Here is a 21,268-nt window from a genome sequence, read left to right on the forward strand (position 1 = left end):
GGCCATAAAAGCAAGGTTATAAAATTTAGATAACTTTTCATCAAGCAAGTATAACATTTGGAGACATAAAAACATGATAGTAGCTTCTCCAGATTAAGTCATCACCAAAGAAGAAAAGTCACTGAGAAATTTTAATTGAATTATTATTTTTTTAACCTAAATTACATACACTTGGACTTAGATATCATCCACATGAAGAGCCTACCCTTTTTCAGATGCCAGACACTTACTGAAGACATCCATTTATCTGTTCCTTGCATTTAGTAACTTAGGGCAAAATATACAAGCTGACTCATGGTGGTCCCCATATAATAAAGATTGGCATGAGGATTTACCAAGTAAAATACATCAGTGACTTTGGACTTGGCAATTTGTTTCTCATTGAAGGCTTAGAAGAGTTTACTATCAAGTGTTATCTGTGGGTCTAAAAACACTAAACATCTTTCCTCAACTTTAAGAGAATCATTTTATATTATCCAACATATAAAACAAGTTTTACACAGTATTTGTTACTCATAAATTCTCTATAGAATGTTGAAAACAATTTAATGGCAGACAAACCTCTCTCACTTTGAGTGAGATACCCTTGGTTTTCATTGTAAAAATCACTGGAACTTACAAACCAAATATTCAGGCTGAGATGTCATGAACCCCAGTGTGATAAAATGGTCAGGCCTTTAATTCTTTCAGTAGATTCTCACAGGCTTTGTCTGATATGCCTATTTTAAATCTCTAGAGAAGGAGGAAATTCAGGTAATGCCAATTCTCCTCACTTTTTCCAACCATTCCCAGTTTTTTACTTCCCTTCTATCACTTGAAAAGTAAAAGAGGGCAGTTTTTACTTATAAGATCTTACAGTATATTACAAGTGCTCTGTCCAACTCAGACTAACCTGGGTGATAGAATTGTTTAGGAAGCAATCAGGATCCAGCATGAGAACCTGGTATTTCAAACTCCATGAAATGACACTCTAATAAACTACCCCATATGCCACACTAAGCCTCACACTCCAACGTTCCAGGTAGAGCCAATCAAAGTCCAAGAAACCATGAACAATTAGTATAGGAAACTTACTCACATGTTCATGAAATTTCTTGACTAATAAAAATGAATGCAAGCTTTAGGGTGACTCAAGTAAATCAGCATTTTATATGTATATTTGAATGAGGAAAATATTTCAATGATTAGAGGATAAAGGGAGGAGTCAGAGTCAAAGGAAAACAATGACATTTTTTACTAAGAGCCACAGAAGAAAGTTAATCTGTGAATCAGATGGGGTAATATCCACAGTACAAGAGTGAGCAATGATCCAAGGAAGAGACAGAGTAGTTTAGGAAGGAGTATTATTGCAACATAGTGAATGAAGCCAAGAATGTATTTGACTTCAGAGTTCATGAAATGTCTTTCTGAATAATTTTTAAAATTAGATCTAGTTCTGTATGGTTGTCTTTCAGATATCCACAGACATTTTTCTAAATTCACACTTTTAACATTAACATAATGTATTTCTGAAAACTCTTTGAATAGCTACAGAAACTGTAACAGAAACAGATGAACTTAGTATTAGTGCAACTGTTAATTTGCCTAAAAGCTGAAAATATTGGAATGCCCTTAATCATGCCAAAGGTAATATACATAGAAAAGAAAATGAAAAGCTAAAGCAACAGTCATTTTGGGGAGAATTTTGATTTATTCTGTTCATCAAACCAGTGGAATGACAAATATTGGATACATACCTTTCATAGTTATTTATTCTTCTACTGAATGTTAGTGGATTTTCCCCTTGTATACAACTACAGAGTCCACAGTGAAATATTGGCATTAAAATAGTAAAAACATGTTGGAATTTGAGTGTATGATGCATCAGACATGAATTGGTGTTGGTCAGTGCAATCTGGCCAGAAAAGTGTTTTACTTCGTAGCTTCATTTCAAATGTTGGCTTCACACAGGTACTTAAAGTATTAGAGTCAATATGGCAGGTTCACACTTCTTGAGCTAGTTCTTAGGAATAAATGATCTTAAATGACAGGACTTGGATGGCAGAGGACATGAATAAGTTACCCCTGTTTTGAGGATAGGTGATGTGAAGAAAGGGAAACACATGTCTGAACCTTGTCACATCCTTGGTCTGTTGAACACACGTGTAGTCCAGGTCATGATTTAGACTCACAATTTAATCTATCACAGACTCTTTCAGGGTGATCAATGATGTTATATGTATCATTGGCATATCTACTATAAGAAAGAAAACTAAAATCATGTACATTTTCTAGAGTTGTGTTGGCCTGTCAGATTACAGAGAGGGAAAATAAAAGATGATTTGCTCACAACACTCAACTGGATATAATCAGTATTGATTTGTCAAAGGAAACTAATATTTTACTGTAAATAAATTTATCCCAATGACACTTGACAACCTGAGACAAACAAAACATAGAAATGACCACTGATATGTTTATTATTTGAATGATCTCTTTATTGGTAAATACTCAAATTAATTATTTGAGCTCTCATTGCTGACTCCCTTGTGGAATTGTCCTACCTGCTCTCCAAGAGCAGAGTGATGTAAGGTGGTCACCTAACCCAAGGGGACCACCAACATAGGCAGAATTGGACTAATCAGATTCTCTCAAAATTCAAGAAATAACTGAAATTCTAACAGACATTAATGAACCTATTTTGGAGATGAAGTGAAATGAAAAGATGTAGGTAACTTGAAAGCTCTCTTCTCTGATTTTACTAAGTCTTGATGTTCTGAATCAGATTCACTGATACTAGTGTCAGAAAACTGTATCCTGTCACATTAAATCTTATGTTTTTTTTCTCCTGATTTCTAGAATATTTCCCATAAGGCTTTTTCAAAGATTTATGTAAATGTATATCATTCTGATGGGTTAAATCCCTTTCATTTTTAAAAATAAATTTCACAAAGTACAAAATTGAACTATCTTGAATTTACATATAACACTATTGAGTTGTCAACTCAGAGGGAATGGTTTATTTCCAATTGAAAACATAAATTTTAACTCCCCAGCATATTAATGTCATCTCCTCAGAATTATGTGATCTGTTTCCATAGAAGAATATCTGATAGTGTTTGTCTAAATAAATACCTTTTACTCCTTACATTATGTTTCATTCAATAATATTTTATTTTCCATGAAATACCTCCACCAGTCTCTTCCACACTTTCCTCATGGAATTTTTCACTTCCTTATTCCTCAAAGTGTAAATCAAAGGATTGAGTAGGGGAGTTAGCATGGTGTAAAATATTTCTACTTCTTTGTTAAAGGAAAAAGAAGATGAAGAAGGTCGTGCATATATAAATATGCACGGGACAAAGAGCAAAAGCACCACAGTAATGTGAGACCCACAAGTGGACAGAGCTTTCCTCGGCCATTCCACACTATGTGTTCTCAGGGTGAACAAGATGACACTATTGGACACAAGCAACGGGAGAAGTTGATGATGCAGATTAAGCCACTGTTGGCGAGCACCAAAAGGCCAAAGATGTGAGTGTCAGTGCAGGCCAGCTTCATTAATGGATGCATCTCACACATGAAATGATCAATGACATTAGACCCACAAAAGGGCAGCTGGAAAATAAAGAAAACTTGTGTGATGGAATGCAAGAAGACCCCTGTCCAGGACACCCCACCAAAATGCCACAGAGCCTCCAGTTCATGATGGAAGAGTAGTGCAAGGGCTTGCAAATGGCCACATAGCGGTCAAAGACCATGGCTATGAGGATAATCATCTCCGTCCCACCATGGAAGTGTCCAGTAAAAAGTTGAATCATGCATCCTTCATAAGAGATAGTTTTCCTCTCCCAGAGGGAGTCTGCAATCAGTTTTGGTGTGAAGACTGAGGAGAAGCAGGCATCCACAAAGGACAGGACTGCCAAGAAGAAGTACATGTGTGAGCCCAGCAGGGGAGGGCTGCAGAGGATGGTCACTACAATCAGCATGTTGCCCACTGTAGTCGCAATGTACACCAACAAAAACACAACAAATACTATCTTCTGTAGAGTAGGATCCTGTGAAAGCCCCACAAAGATGAATTCAGTTATGAAGCTTTGGTTTTGCATGATTTACGAGGAAAGGGTGAAACTACAGCAGGGATCATGTAAACCTGCAAGTATGATAAAAAGTTTGCTTCATGTCAGTTCAAAATATTGCAATCACCAACAAGCTGATGACTCTCAAGAGCATTGTATTATTATTATGAGTACTACTTATTGAGTTGTTATCTTTAAAAACACAAAATTAGATATGTTTATGGTGGTAGAAAGAGATCTGAAAAAGTAAAGATTGGAATGAACTAGGGAATACTTCAAAATGCCAGAGTTTTAATAATGGGAAAGGTAAGCATCCACATGTGTTAAAGAAGAGTAGTTTTTATAATAATGTCATCTTGATCATTTAATAGTGACCATCAGGGTGAGTTCTTCACAACCGTTCTGAAACCAAACCCAAGGTAGGAGAGAAGGAGTACTGTGGTTTATCAACTATGTTTGTTCTGGTCATACGATAGTGTTTAATGACAGATCACCCACTATCTGGAAACAGTCTCATCTATAAAAAGAAGAAAAACATGCACTTTTAGAGGGTTGCAAAAATAATGACTACACTTCCAAATTTTCTTCAAAAATCTGAAGTGAATTGGCCTTACAATGAATTAATTCATTCTTTAAAAAAAAAAAAAAAAAAAGACATCATGGGTAAGCATCCACCTCTATAATAACCACAGAGAAAGTTTAGGTTTTATTGAGTTTTTTAATAATTCATCATTTAAAATAAGAATAGAAGTTCATGCAAATAATGATGCCTACTCCTGAGTGTCCCCATGATCCTTAAGTGATGCATTCAAAGCCAGCCATGGCTTAGGGCTCACTCTATAGGAGCCAGTCTTTGTTAAACATTATCATCCCAATATTACTAATGGGAAACCCGAGCTCACAACCTTATGTTTAAGAAAAAAATAGATGTTTGACATGAGATGTCACACAAAACCTCTCTTCCCACCCCCCAAAGTCCTTTCACCTGGATCAACAGGAAAAGAATGAGGATTTTTCTTTTCAGCAAGGACTTTACTGCAGGCTGAGCTTTCCAGAATTACTCTCAAAACTCATACATCTTGAAACCTCTGATTCTTTGTTCAAGTCTGAATGAGGCATCTTGATGAAGTTAATCCAACAAATGATGAGGAATGAGAATGTATGGCCAATCTGCTAAACATGCAAACCAGCAACAACCACCCAGGTAAAGAAGAGAATGTTAGCTGCCAGCCACAGTCTAGAGGCTTGGTTAATAATTTGGCAGTGCTTATTACAACATGACCCACTCTGATCAGGTACAATGCAAGATAAATGTGTCAAATTAATAAAACTTTCTTGTCGGGCAGAGTTGTTCATTTATAACTTACCTGCTCATCTCCCAGGGTTATTATGAGGGTCAAATTTGAAAGTATGGAAATGCTGCTTATGATGATGGGCCTTTACCAATTGCACTTATTATGTGCTCACTTAAAGAGGCCAGACTCCTTGCTTGCAGAAAGCTACTCCAGGAATCATCCAGATAATTAATTGAACCCTTGACATCGCAATCCACAGAGACACTGCTTCAGAGAATGATGTGTCCTCACCTGTGGGTATAACCAAACTCTATTGGTGAAATAGCATATATGTATGGCCACATAAACTTTTCCACATATATATGTACCTATATATGTATAGGTACATATACCTGTGTGTGTATATATATAATTTTATTAGTACTGATACAGGAAAGTAGAATTTATTTTGATAGAACTGTAAAATCATGGAATATGTCTTATACTAATGAGTACCCAATTCTTATAGATGTACATGATGGTAGGATTCATTATGATGTATTCACATAACAACATAGAAAATTAATTTGGAATCATTCCACCGTGTGTGTGTGTGTGTGTGTGTGTGTGTGTGTGTGTGTATAGAGAGAAAAATCACAGAATAATGGGTTTTATATGAGAATAAAAAAATAAACTGAGTTTCATGACTCCCATTTAGAATAAGCAGAAACAATTTAAAATCTTTACAATTCACTAATATGTACTTCTGTAAATTAATATTTATTTATTCACTTACCTTAAAATAATCATTTCCATTTTGTTCAAAGGTTATTCTTTTATTATTATTATTATTGTATACAAATGGGATAAATGTTGTTTCTCTATTTGTACATGGAGTCAAGGCATACCATTTGTGTAATCATAAATATACATAGGGCAATGATGTTTGATTCATTGTTTTTTTGCCTTCCCCCCCACCCCTCCCACCCCTCTTTTACCTCTATACAGTCCTTCTTTCCTCCATTCTTACCACCCTCCTTATCCCTAACGCTAAACCTAACCCTAACCCTAACGCTAACCCCTCCCACCCCCCATTATATGTCCTTATCCGCTTATCAGCAAGATCATTCGTCCTTTAGTTTTTTGAGATTGGCTTATCTCACTTAGCATGATATTCTCCAATGTCATCCATTTGCCTGCAAATGCCATAATTTTATCATTCTTCATTGTGGAGTAATATTCCATTGTATATATATGCCACAGTTTCTTTATCCGTTCATCAACTGAAGGGCATCTAGGTTGGTTCCACAATCTGGCTATGGTGAATTGAGCAGCAATGAACATTGATGTGGCTGTATCTCTGTAATATGCTGATTTTAAGTCCTTTGGGTATAGACCAAGGACTGGGATAGCAGGGTCAAATGGTGGTTCCATTCCAAGTTTTCTGAGGAATCTCCATACTGTTTTCCAGAGTGGCTGCACTAATTTGCAACCCCACCAGCAATGTATGAGTGTACCTTTTTCCCCACAGTCTCGCCAACACTTAATGTTGCTTGTGTTCTTGATAATCACCATTCTAACTGGGGTGAGATGGAATCTTAGGGTAGTTTTGATTTGCATTTCTCTTATTACTAGAGAGGTTGAACATTTTTTCATATATCTGTTGATTGCTTGTAGATCTTCTTCTGTGAAGTGTCTGTTCACTTCCTTAGCCCATTTGTTGATTGGATTATTTGTATTCCTGGTGTAGAGTTTTTTGAGTTCTTTATAAATTCTGGAAATTAGCACTCTACCTGAAGTATGAGTGGCAAAGATATTCTCCCACTCTGTAGGCTCTCTCTTCACATTACTGATAGTTTCTTATGCTGAATGAAAACTTTTTAGTTTGAATCTATTCCAGTTGTTGATTCTTGTTTTTATTTCTTGTGCTATGGGAGTCCTGTTAAGGAAGTCTGATCCTAAGCCAACAAGTTGAAGATTTGTACCTACATTTTCTTCTATAAGACGCAGGGTCTCTGGTCTGATTCTGAGGTCCTTGATCCATTTTGAGTTGAGTTTTGTGCAGGGTGAGAGATAGGGGTTAATTTCATTCTGTTGCATATGATTTTCCAGTTTTACCAGCACCATTTGTTGAAGAGGCTATCTTTTCTCCATTGCATATTTTTGGAACCTTTGTCTAGTATGAGAAAATTGTATTTATTTGGGTTTGTGTCCATGTCCTCTATTGTGTACCATTGATCTACCTGTCTATTTTGGTACCAATACCATGCCGTTTTTGTTACTATTGCTTTGTAGTAGAGTTGAAGATCTGGCATTGCGATACCCACTGCTTCGCTCTTTCTACTGAGAATTGCTTTAGCTATTCTGGGTTTTTTATTCTTCCTGATGAATTTCATGGTTGCTTGCTCTACTTTTGTAAGGTAAATCATTGTGATTTTAATTGCAATTGCATTGAATCTGTATAGCATGTTTGGTAGTATGGCCATTTTGACAATATTAATTCTTCCTATCCAAGAACATGGGAGATCTTTCCATCTTCTAAGGTTTTCTTTAATTTCTTTCTTTAGTGTTCTGTAGTTCTCATTGTAGAGGTCTTTCATCTCTTTTGTGAAATTGATTCCTAAGTATTTTATTTTTTTTTGATGCTATTGTGAATGGGGTAGTTTTCCTAACTTCTCTTTCTGAAGATTCATCACTTATGTATAAAAATGCATTCGATTTATGAGCATTGATCTTGTAACCTGCTACTTTACTGAATTCATTTATGAGTTCTAAAAGTTTTCTGGTGGAATTTTCAGGTTCCTCTAAATATATAATCATGTCATCAGCGAACAGGGATAGTTTGAATTCTTCTTTTCCTATTTGTATCCCTTTAATTTCTTTGGCTTGTCTAAGTGCTCTGGCTAGAGTCTCAAGGACGATGTTGAATAGAAGTGGTGAAAGAGGGCATTCCTGCCTTGTTCCAGTTTTTAGGGGGAATGCTTTCAGATTTTCACCATTTAGAATGATATTGGCCATGGGCTTAGCATAGATGGCCTTTATAATGTTAAGGAATGTTCCCACTACCCCAATTTTTTCTAGTGCTTTGAGCATGAAGGGATGCTGTATTTTATCGAATGCTTTTTCTGCATCTAGTGAAATAATCATGTGATTCTTAACTTTAAATCTGTTGATATGGTGAATGACATTTATTTACTTCCAGATGTTGAACCAACCTTGCATCCCTGGGATAAAACCCACTTGATTGTGGTGCACTATCTTTTTAATATATTTTTGTATACAATTTGCTAAAAATTTTTTGAGAATTTTTGCGTCGATGTTTATTAAGGATATTGGTCTGAAATTTTCTTTCCTTGATGTGTCTCTGTCTGGTTTAGGTATCAGGGTGATATTAGCTTCATAGAATGAGTTTGGGAGGGTTCCCTCCTCTTCTATTTCATGGAATACTTTGAGGAGTATTGGAATGAGCTCTTCTTTAAAGGTTTTTTAGTACTCAGCTGAGAACCCATCTGGTTCCGGACTTTTCTTTGTTGGTAGGTTTTTGATGACCTCTTCTATTTCATTGCTTGCAATTGATTTATTTAAGTTGTGTATATCATCCTGGTTCAGTTTAGGTAATTCATATGTCTCTAGAAACTTGTTGATGTCTTCGAGGTTTTCTGTTTTTTGGAGATAGATTTTCAAAATAGCTTCTAATTATGTTTTGTATTTCACTCGAGTCTGTTGTGATATTTCCTTGTTCATTCCGAATTTTAGTAATTTGACCTTTCTCCCTCTTTCTCTTTGTTAGTGTGGCTAAGGGTTTATCAATTTTATTTATTTTTTCAAAGAACCAACTCTTTATTTTGTTAACTTTTCCGATTGTTTCTTTTGTTTTAATTTCGTTGATTTCGGCTCTGATTGTAACTATTTCCTGTCTTCTACTACTTTTGGTGTTGGTCTGCTCTTCTTTTTCTAGGGATTTGAGCTGTAGTGTTAAGTCATTTATTTGTTGATTTCTACTTCTTTTGTTGAATGTGCCCCATGAAATAAATCTTCCTCTAAGTACTGCTTTCATAGTTTCCCAGAGATTTTGATATGATGTGTCTTTGTTCTCGTTTACTTCTATGAATTTTTTTTATTTCCCTCCTGATGTCTTCTGTTATCCATTCATCATATAGTAGTGTATTATTTAATCTCCAGGTATTGGAGAAGTTTCTGTTTTTTATTCTGTCATTTATTTCTAATTTCAATCCATTATGATCTGATAGAGTACAAGGTAGTATCTCTATCTTCCTGTATTTGCAAACAGTAGCTTTGTGGCATAAAATATGGTCTATTTTAGAGAAGGATCCATGTGCTGCTGAGAAGAAAGTGTATTCGTTCTTTGTTGGATGGTATATTCTATATATGTCTGTTAAGTCTAAATTGTTGATTATGTTATTGAGATCTATGATTTCTTTATTCAATTTTTGTCTGGAGGATCTATCCAGTGGTGAAAGAGGTGTGTTAAAATCACCTAGTATTATTGTGTTGTGGTCTATTTGATTTCTGGAATTAAGAAGGATTTGTTTGACGTACATGGATGAGCCAATGTTCGGGGAATAGATATTTATGATTGTTTTGTCTTGCTGATTTATGCTTCCCTTAAGCAGCATGTAATGTCCTTCTTTATCCCTTCTGACTAGTTTTGGCTTGATGTCCACATTATCGGAAATGAGGATGGATACTAGAGTGTTTTTGCTGTGTGCGTATGCATGGTATGTTTTTTCCCATCCATTCACCTTTAGTCTATGGGTGTTTCTTTCTATGAGATGAGTCTTTTGCAGGCAGCAAATTGTAGGATTTTTCTTTTTAATCCAATCTGCCAGTCTATGTCTTTTGATTGATGAGTTCAGGCCAGTAACATTCAGGGTTATTATTGTGATATGATTTGTATTCCCAGTCATTTGACTCATTTTTGTTTTTTGACATGATTTGGTTTCTCCTTTATTTGGCTATTCCTTTAGGCTAGTTCCTCCCATTGCTAATTTGCATCATTGTTTTTCATCTCTTCCTCATGGAATATTTTGTTGAGAATGTTCTGTAATGCCGACTTTCTTTTTGTAAATTCCTTTAGCTTTTTTTTTATCATGGAAGGATCTTATTTCATCATCAAATATGAAAGTAAGTTTTGCTGGTTATACAAATCTTGGTTGGCATCCGCAGGTTGTTCTAGCTTTTAGGGTCTGGATTGAAAAATCTGCTGATATTCTTATTGTTTTCCCCCTGAATGTAATTTGAATCTTTTCTCTCATGGCCTTTAAAATTCTGTCTTTATTTTGTATGTTAGGTATTTTCATAATAATGTACCTTGGTGTGGGTCTGTTGTAATTTTGTATATTTGGTGTCCTATGAGCCTCTTGTACTTGATTTTCCATTTCGTTCTTCAGATTTGGGAAATTTTCTGATATTATTTCATTGAATAGATGTTCATTCCTTTGGTTTGTTTTTCTAAACCTTCCTCAATCCCAATAATTCTTAAATTTGGCCTTTTCTTGATATCCCATAATTATTGTAGATTCTGTTCATGATTTCTTACCATTTTCTCTGTTTGGTCAACTTTGTTTTTAAGATTAAATATTTTCTCTTCAATGTCTGAGGTTCTGTCTTCCAGGTGTTCTATCCTATTGGTTATGCTTTCTATGGAGTTTTTCACTTGGTTTATTGTTTTCTTTATTTCAAGGATTTCAGTTTGTTTTTTTCTCAGTATCACTAACTCTTTATTGAAATGATCTTTTGCTTCCTGTGTTTGGTCTTTTAACTGTTAATTGGTGCGATCATTTAATGCCTGCATTTGCTCTTTCATCTCCTCCTTCAATGCCTGCATTTGCTCTTTCCTCTCCTCGTTTGCTTTCCTGATTATTTTAATTATGTACATTCTGAACTCCCTTTCTGACATTTCTTCTACTGTGCTGTCATTGGGTTTTATTGATATAGTATCTAGGTTTGTTTGGGACATTTTTTTCCCTTGTTTTCTCATATTGATCAGATGTCAGTGGGACTCTGAGATATTGCAGATTTCCTCTATTGGCTTATAGTGTCCCTGTGGATTTCCAGTGTTTCACCTCCCAGCCTTCAGTAGTCTGAAGTCTTGGAGAAACTTGAAAATGCAGTGCTTCCAAAGAAAGCTGCCCCTAGCCTGCTACTGTTTCCAGGTCTTGGAGATGGCTCTGTGTGGAAAGGCTCTCACTGGGTGGTCTGTTCTGAGAAGATGGCTGTGAAAGTAGCCTGCCTTCGGAGGGAACAGAGCTGCTTAGGGAAGTCCTTGACTGCCCCTGTCCTGGTCCCTGAAGCTGCCTGCGGGTCAGAGCTCGCTGCTGGCTCCGGGACTTGGAGCTGGTTCTGTGCAGAAAGGCTCTCACTGGGGGGCCTGCTCTGAGAAGCTGGCTGTGTGGAAGGATCCTGCCACCGGAGGGAGCAGGGGAACCTAGGGAAGACTCTAGCTTCCCTGCCCTGCTCTGAGAAGCCGCCCTTGTCTGGGCCTGCCACCCAGGCCGAGCTTCACCTGGTGGGGAAGACTCACCCCATCTGAGTCTCTCAGTGCCTCCCCTTCTTGAATCCTGGGTTCTGGAGCGACAGGAGATGCAGTCACCCTCTAGTCTGCCATCTTGGATCATGAGACTTAGGTGTTTATCATGTTAATATGTCATTATTCTTTCTAAAGCATCTGAAAAGATCACTTTAATCTAAAATACCAGAGTGGGGGGAACATTTTGCCTGCAAATAATGAATGAGAATACTATTAGAAAAACATACTGTCATAGAGTGAGCATAACAATATGCACTTGAAATAAGTCTTACAGAAAGATACCATTTGCTCTCACTTTATGTAGCTGCTAAATAAATAGGTCTCAATGACACAGTGTAAAATTATGGTTCTTAAAAGACTGGGAGAATTGGAGTGGGAAGATAGTAAGGGCATGGTTAATTGGGAGCGTGGTGCTGCTAGACAGGGAGAATAATACTATAGCACAGTCCAGTCACCAGGGTTGAAACCAATTCATTGTATGTTTCTAAAAAGCTGGTAGAGGTGATTTTTAATTCTCCAAGTCAAAGAAAAGATAAATGTTTCAGGTGACAGACAATAGCAATTACTTTGATCTGATCAAACTGTTCCCAAATACATATACAATCATCATGTATCTATTCAAACAATGGTAAAATTAATTAAGAAGTATGAGTAAAGATCTACATATTTGGAATAATATTCCATATTTATTTTTTGGAATACTGAATGAATTGTAAATTCTTCTTTTTATACACACAGAAAAAAGACATGAATTTGATGTTTTTTGAGTGTTTAAGTTTACCTCTATGATGAAAAGTTGAACATGAATCTTATTTCATTAGATTTAATGTCATTACTGCACCAAGCCAAAAACAATGCATTCCAAGACCTGCTGCTCATTGGACACTTATTCTGAATCAACTCTATACTGTGTTCTTAACATGTATCATTTTTATTCAATTTCACATTCCTCACCCTTGCTAATGTTTTAAACCTCATTAAATATGAGAACTCAGTGTTTGTAAATGTCATGCAGTTATGCCAAGTGCAGAGTTGCTAACAGAGGCATCCTGTGCACTGAACATGGCACACCCACACAATCCTCTTTTAGGCACTGCATCACAATTTATAATCATCCATGAAAATCCAAAAAGTTAAACTCTAAATCTTACCATGTGTCAGTTGCTTGAATATTTTGCTGATGTCCAATCTCCCGTCCTCCATGATAAATGGTTCCTCTGTGGGCCTCAAACTATGATGTCTATACCCAATTTTTGCTCTGCACCTAAGAGACAGAGGAAGAGTCTCTCTGACAGTCATGATAGCAAATGTCCTCACTGCTACTCAAGAGCTACATTCACCAAGGTCTCCGAAACGAAGAAAAAGAGAGAAGCAAAAGTTTCCTCCTGGAATTCCATCTGGACTTTAAGAGTCTTGCAACATAGGTCATCCACCTGTTGAATTACTGCTTGGTTCTCCACAGGGATTGGAAATTTTCTATAAGCATGATGTGCCAAGACACAATTCTGTGTGGTTTTTCACTTGTTCAAGTATATGCAAAACTTTTGTTCCAAGTAATTACAGGGTTTTTTGTTATGTGTTTTTTTTTTTTTGTATTTTTTTTTTTTTCTGTTTTCTTCTCCTACTGCTCTTGGATTTCTATCTGGAGATTCTGATTTCCTAACATATTCAGGAATAGAGCACTGGGTATTTGGACACATAATATACTTCCTCTTGCAGAATTCAGGCCAAATGCTTGTACTTCTTGAAAATATGGAAAGAGAATCCTGTGATTAGTTATCCATCCATCAGCCCACATGTGAACCATGTACTGTTCTAAGATGGAAATAGCAAGGGGTACTTATTAAAAAGGAATATTTCCTATAATACATGTGAAGAGGTGTACATTATTTAAAACATTACTTTTCCTCTCAGAAACTGCTCTTGTAACCCAATGATTTTAAAAACAGAAAGAAATTTAGAGATAAGATTGAAGGAACATTTTCCTTTTTATTTTTTATTTTTTGGGGGAGAAGATATGGCAGACATAATTAATGGAAAGAATCATAGTATTTAAAATAATTTTGTGAGAAAACTTGGACATACCTCCTCAAGGCCCTGCAGAAGAATCCTCAGCTATATTTTGCTATTTTTCAGTATTTAAAAACTGATTCCTATCTATTATTAGGCTATTCACACTTTACAGAAATCCAGAATTCAATTAATTCATGAGAAAATTGAGATCCATGAACCACAATTTTCATAGTTTATAAACTTGAATGTTATTTTATGCTAATTGAAATTTAACCTGTGTTTCCTGACACAGAAGAATCACCTGACATAAATCACATTCCATGTTAGGATGATATTTTAAAAATCTTATTCAGCAATTAGACTCTATCTGTACTTTCTGCAACCCTGGTTCTCACTAAATAACATTCTTAGCATCTTCTTGATATTCCCTGTCTTGCTTTGTTTAATCCTTTATTATTTGCTACTTGTTACTGTAGGAGAAATTGTGACATAACATGTAAACAATATTGTGACTATGAAGTAGTAGAGTTAATACAACAACTCATATTATTTTGCACAATTTGAAAACAATGGGGTGATTTTTTCCCATAAATTTAAATCAAGAATTAGAAAAAAGGAGATGGAGGGAGACATAGCCAAGGAGAAGTGAGGTACAGAAAAAAGAGCTAGCAATGTTTCCTTCCAGAATTTATCCAACAATCTACATGTTCCCACTGATCAGAATTCCATCTTCATCATTGTTAAATCACAGAACTACTACTATGTTTCCAGAGATATGGTGTTATGTTTTAGATATGAGCTGTTCCCAAAAATTCATGTGGGAGAGAATCCAAGAACTTTCAGAGATAAATTGATCATATCATGAGAGATGGAAGCTAATCAGTGAATTAGTTCATTGATCAATTAACCTGGTAGTAACTATAGGCAGGTAGGGTGTGATTAGAGGAAGTAGGTCACTGGAATTATTACTTTGGGGTTTCTACTTTGTCCCTGTTGTGTAGAGTTCTCTCTATCTTTACTTCTTGGTTGTCATGTCATGAGCTGCTTTCCTCATCCACGCTCTTCCATCATGATATTGTGCCTCATCTCAGACTTAAAGACAGAACCTCTGAAAGAGTGAACTAGAATAAACTTTTCATCTGTAGATGTTTGGAGGAGGGGGTCTGCTGAGAGGGAGTGACAACGATGTCTACCCCAGTTCAGACATCAAAGACCATGCTCGGAAGGCACAGATCTAATTTTACTTAGGATTGTAGAAGACATATATAGGCATATTATCCACTCAGGTTAACACGCTTGTTAAAACATAACAGAACCAACCTATAGGTAAGCTACACATTGAACTAATGTAAACAAACCAAGTATGCCTAAGTGATTCTGCCCAGCAACAAGTCTGAGACAAAGGCAGTACAGGGGATCTCACATCACAGCTTGCTGGGATGCTTGATGAGTGAGGCCTTCCCTCAGTTTGTAACTCAACCTCAGCAACTGCAAAAGGCCTTCAGTCCTTGGTGAGTCTTTACCATTTCCTCAGTTTCTTCATCCAGACTGTTTGGCTTATTTAGACCATGGTGTCAGTGACTGCTGTCAGATAAGCTTGAGGAACGTTCTCTACATTCATCCTCAAAGTTGTTCTTGGTCACAGTGACTATAAGGTATCTAAAACATGTGGCCTCCTGGGCAATTTTTCTGGGTTCTGAATACCCTATTACTTCATTCAGCTTATAGCAAAACTTTTAAAGCAAAGCTTTAGTCCTTGTGTTGATAAAAGAGATCTAGACCTCCATTTGGATTCACACATTTTCTTAACAAGGCTACTGTTCAGATCTAGGCTAATATCCATATAAAGTTGAAAGTTGACTTATCAATCTTCATAAAAACTTGTTTGTGAGAGAAGTACTAGAATATTAATTCATCAAAATTATCTCTAAAATAAGTACCTCATCTATAGTCAGTCACAGATGAAGCCAGTCACAGGTAGACTGTTTATATAGTCAGGTTGTTTAAAGACTACATATCAGGTAGTGAAGTTTTCTTTTATTGTTTTCTGTGGAGCATTTTCATGTTGAAGTGATGTCTCTGAAGTTGCTTGGTACAATTTACTTCATGCTAATTACTCACGGTCCTGCATTATTTATCTAGCTGCCTATTTTACTGACTTCTAATGATTTTCTCAAAGATTTTTAAATAATGGTTATAGACACAAATCTGATGACTAAAGTACAAAGAAAATGTGAGCAATGATTCCTTTCAGCTTTATGTTAGATAAACTGGAATTTTATAGCACAAATATAGAACTATGCACCTTCTAAATGTGTCTTACATTGAAATTGGTCATAATTACTCATAAACACTTCACACTCCTGAAGTGTGAAGTCCTTTGACATTGTCCATTTCCCAGTTCTTCAAACAGGGCTAACATAAGGGAGGATGGACTGTACAATGAAAAATGTAAAATTAAGTCAATTAAGTATAATGAAAGAGATTCACATTCTAATTCTGGTTCTTGCAAATAAATCCAGAGTTTGACCCTTGTTCGAGATCAGTGCATAGTGTGAGTCCTCAGAACTTAGTCTCAAGCCCAACCCACCACTCAATAGTGGTCAGTTTACAAGTCTCTTGAGATTCATGTGTGAAAAAGAAATAATAAAATTTCTGCCATTTTAGGATTGCTGATCCATATCAGCAAAACATACAGATGATTTGGCTGTGTGCAATGAGCAAATGAAATGCTTGCTTTCATGATGATATTTAGTATTGACTTTCTATGAGGCTGCTTTCATTGTTCAAAAATATTAATTCCATTTACTTACTTACATATACTATAGCTGTATAAATGTTTTAAAACATGAAGTTGCTTTGCTGAGTAGTTGAAATTATATAAGCACTATGGATCACACAGTTTTTCTTATGGTGAATAAGTATCTAGTTATGACAAGTCTCAAAGACTTTAATAAATTTAAAAATTAAATTAGTAAAATACATACCTTCTTTAATACATAGGGCTCAGAGTGAGAGGAAATAAGAATAAAATAGGTCTTTGGATTCTAAAAAATTGGTGATCCTGAGATATGAAAATCAAAAGAGCAAGGACATTTGAGATTTCAGAAATAAAATTAAAGATAAATGGAAGTGAGAAAGAAAATTCTTTCTGAAACAAACTGAAGATCAATATAAATAACTTGTTAGCTAAATTTCAGTCACAGTAGAAAAACTTTGAAAAATAAATTTTCCTACTAGTTCGAGGTCATAAAAACCAACATATGAAATTGGGATATGTTTTTGTGGGCACCATTCACTCTTCTTTTCACTTTTCCATTCTCTTTCTTCTTTCCTCCTATCACATTAGAAGGAAAGTAGGGCCAGGCATGGTGGCACACTCCTGTAAGTGTGGCATGAAGCAGGAAGATCACAATTTCAAAGCCAGACTCAGAGAAATCGAGGTGCTAAGCAACTCAGTGAGGCCCTGTCACTTAATAAAATACAAAATAAGACAGACTATAAGACAGTGTTTGAGTGCCACTGAGTTCAATCCCTGTTACCAAAAATAAAAAAAAAAAAGAAAGAGGAAGTAATCACTTTAAAAATATTATGATCTATAAATATAATGGAATGATTACTCTGGTTGTTGAGATAGTCGCCATGGTCTTCTGAGTCTTTAACCTCATGCTTCCATCTTGCTTTCCACCTGCCTCCCAGAACTTCTACTCATCCATGCTTCAGTTACTACCAACACATTCTGGTCCTCATAAACACACCTGGAAAGTCTCATTCTCCAAATGTTCCTTACCTCATAGGATCTAATAACCCTTCTTTTGCTGTGATACTTTGCTAAAGTCTCCACTTTCCATTTTTAACTAATGACAATAAGCAACAGTAAGTAAAGATTATAGCAATAAGTGAAAATAGCATTGCCTCAGTAAATGTTACTAATTACCCCAGTCAAATAATGGTCTTGCTGATAAATTTCCACTGTTAAATGTGCGTGCATGTGTGTGTATAGATTGAATCATACAATGTTCTAAGTATATCCTTCTTCATTATTGCATCAAAATTTTACATTCATTTGATTTTACCATATCTTATAAGGCAAGTTGATGTTGTTTTGCTTTGTGTCCTTCAAACTAACTTGGTGGATAGAGTTTAGCAGAGAGTGGTCAGAAAAAAATTCCAGAACAGGAAAATCCCACTAGCATGACTACATGTTTGCTAAACAATTCCTTGTCAGCTACAATGTGTTCATCTTGTCCTGATGATGTTTAGACCCTAATATAAATCCCTGCGAGTTTTTCAAAGATAAACCAATTAATCTTACTGACTTTTTGCCATATTTGATCTGAGAAAGAAAACCAACATTGTACCCTCCTCCTTTGGACATAACATGAAAGATTAAGGAAATAAATAGAAGATTTAGACTTTTGTTCACAGCACACAATAGGCATTTTATTACTGTTAGTGAGCTAGGGAAAACTGACATATTTTTCTCTAAGCATATTTAGCCCAGAAGCTAAATGACAACCTGAGATTAGCCAAATTTAACTGTGGGAATGACATGTAAGATGTGTCTATATTTGAATTATCACTTTATTAAAAATTGTTCTCATACAACTATTTTCACTGGGTGCAAAGACTCACAAAAATTAAAGTCATTGAGAAAATTAAAATGTAATATTTTCAAACAATCTTTTACCCTCTGGTTCCAGTAGACTCCAGTAGACTGCTTGACTAGGGTTCACAAGGTCCTGGGTTTGATCACCAGTTCTGTATAAAGTTATAATAATACATATTTTTAGAGGTTTTCACTTTAAATAGAGTATATTTGTATCCTGAAGGCTTTGGGAATTTTGTTAACACTCATATTTTTTAAATGGTGACTGACATCAATGACCAACAGTTTGACAGGAAGTTTTTCTATCTACATTTCTTATTGATTACTAAATTCACATAAGAATAAAATGTATTTCTCTTTAATTCACATATCAGGATATTGAATTGCCAACTCAGAGTAGATGACTGATGTGAAAGTGAAAGAATCATCTTTCACCCCAAGAAAACTGCAATTTTTATACAATTGGCATTTGACTTCAAAGAAAGTGAGCAGCCCATAATATTTTGGTTTACTATCATTTTTTATTTCTTTACTTTTTACGCTTTTTATTGTAAAGCCTAATATTTTATTTTTTTCATTGGAAACCACCACCAATCTCTTCCACAGCTTCCTTAAGACATTTTTCACTTCCTTTTTCCTCAAAGTATAAATCAAAGAATTGAGGAAGGGAGTTAAGGTAGTATAAAATATGATCACCTTCTTTACAAAGGGGAAGACAGAAGGAGATCTTGCATATGTAAATATGCATGGGATAAAGAACAAAACCACAACAGCAATGTGAGATCCACAGGTGGACAGAGCTTTCCTTCACCCTTCAGAACCGATGGTTCTTAAAGAGAAAAAAAATGACACCATAGGAGACAATCAACAAGAGAAAATTATCAGACAGATCCACTGTTGGCAACCACAGAAAGTCCAAAGATGTGGGTGTCAGTGCAGGCCAGTAGTGCAGGTCCAGAAGTCTCAATCCATAGATGGCCAATGATATTGCTCTGGGCCCAAGTGAGGCAGCACATCATGGGGTGAGGGACTAGAAAAGGAAAGGTGCTCCCCCTGTGGCAGCAAGGAAGCAGAGAGCAGCAGGGAAGGACCCCAGGGCAGATGCACCTTCCACTGAACACTCCCAGTGTCCCAATTCCTACAGACCTACCCCATTTGCATATGCTTACCACCCAGTCATTAACACTAGGATCTACTGATTGTTTCAGCTCTCACGATCCAATCATTTCTCATTCCTGCATCAATACAGGGGCTTTGGATGTGGACACCTCATATCCAAATCACAGCAGTTTACTTCATTGGCATTGGACCAGGGCCATACTGTGCCACAAGGTAGATGCTGACTGGACAGCACAGCAATATTTCCTGTAATCTCCAGGGAAAATGAAGATGCAAGGACTTTATGTTTCCAAAGCAGCAAGCTCAGGCCTGACCCTACAAGATGGCTCCCCACAGAAGCTCTTCATTTGTAAGTGCTGAAATTCAGGGCACTTTTCACACACTAGCTTTCTATGCAGCTCTTGGATCAGCTAAGTTCAGACTTATTTTCTGTTCTGTAAATGTTTCTGTACCAATATTGTTCTTTATCTCTTTTCCTTCCCCTTTTTGTCACCACTGTCCCCTGCCTGGCTCCAGATCTGCCAGCACAAGATTGTTGCTAATGCGCACTTTCTCCCTTTGCTGAGATGAACAGAACCTCCTATTGTGGGGGGCTCAAGTCACATCCAGCATGAATAAGGGAAGGGTTAACTTCCAGAGGACAGTGGTGCCAGTGACAAATCAATTAATTACTGATAAACTTATCTAATCAACAGACACACAAGAGCCAATATTCTTTTTCAATTGGAAGGGGGTGCAATGGATTGGGCCATACCAGAAATGACCAACAACATGAAGTAGCCCACATTTCCTTTATTTATAGTTGCATAGATAAAGGGGGCCAATACTGGGAGAGGCTTCTTCTGTGAAGGAACAGAATGGGGTGGAGTTAAGGAAACCATTTGCTTAGGAAACTAGCATACCCTCAGACAGTAAACCACTCCCATACAGGGCCACCTACTCCCTAGCAGTCTGGAAGAGTCTCTCAGTTCCTGGGAGTCAGACCTCTCTGTATCCCATGGATCAGTCAAATCTGATTCTGCTAGGCATGGATTGCTCCCCACATATTCCTCCTTTAATATTTTTTAAGAGGAAAGTGATGGGCAGTTATTTTGAGGTTCTAGATCTTGGTTCTGAAACCTGCTTTGAGGTCCCAGAGTGTGATTCTGAGGGTATGAAAAACTACTATCATGATACAAAAAAGAATTAGTAGCAAACATATCGTTCCAATAATGCACCATTCAATTAAGGAAATATTTGATCAGCTAGAGATGCAGAGTCCCTGAGATAAATTTTGCTTTTTGAATATGCTGGATGTGGTGATGCAATTTAATAAGATCCAGGTTATTATTATTGTCAAATGTTCATTAGATGATTCTTGATCACCTCAGTCCCATTGGGAAGTATAATATTTAGTTGCAATACAGACATGCTTACAGTCATTATGGTATGTAAGCCTTTGTTTAAATTGGAGAGCAAAAATCTCATCACTGATATTTGTAATAACACCTATTAAAGCATATAATTTGATCTCAATCATTTTATTAATACTTATCTTTCAGGGGCCATAGCATATTAGCAGAAGGAATTATACCCCTAGATATAATGAAGGTGAGAACAGATAGAAGCCAAAAAGAATACATTAAAATATACAGGACCCAAATTA

At 36.2% G+C, this 21,268-nt stretch overlaps 1 pseudogene; it reads right to left on the minus strand.

Annotated features, from left to right (window-relative positions):
• Positions 1–3,151: 3,151 nt before the first annotated feature.
• LOC124959426 (olfactory receptor 4C15-like) lies at positions 3,152–4,088 on the minus strand (annotated as a pseudogene).
• Positions 4,089–21,268: the final 17,180 nt, after the last annotated feature.

This window comes from Sciurus carolinensis, chromosome 11, assembly GCF_902686445.1.
Source record: "Sciurus carolinensis chromosome 11, mSciCar1.2, whole genome shotgun sequence".
Taxonomy (NCBI): domain Eukaryota; kingdom Metazoa; phylum Chordata; class Mammalia; order Rodentia; family Sciuridae; genus Sciurus; species Sciurus carolinensis.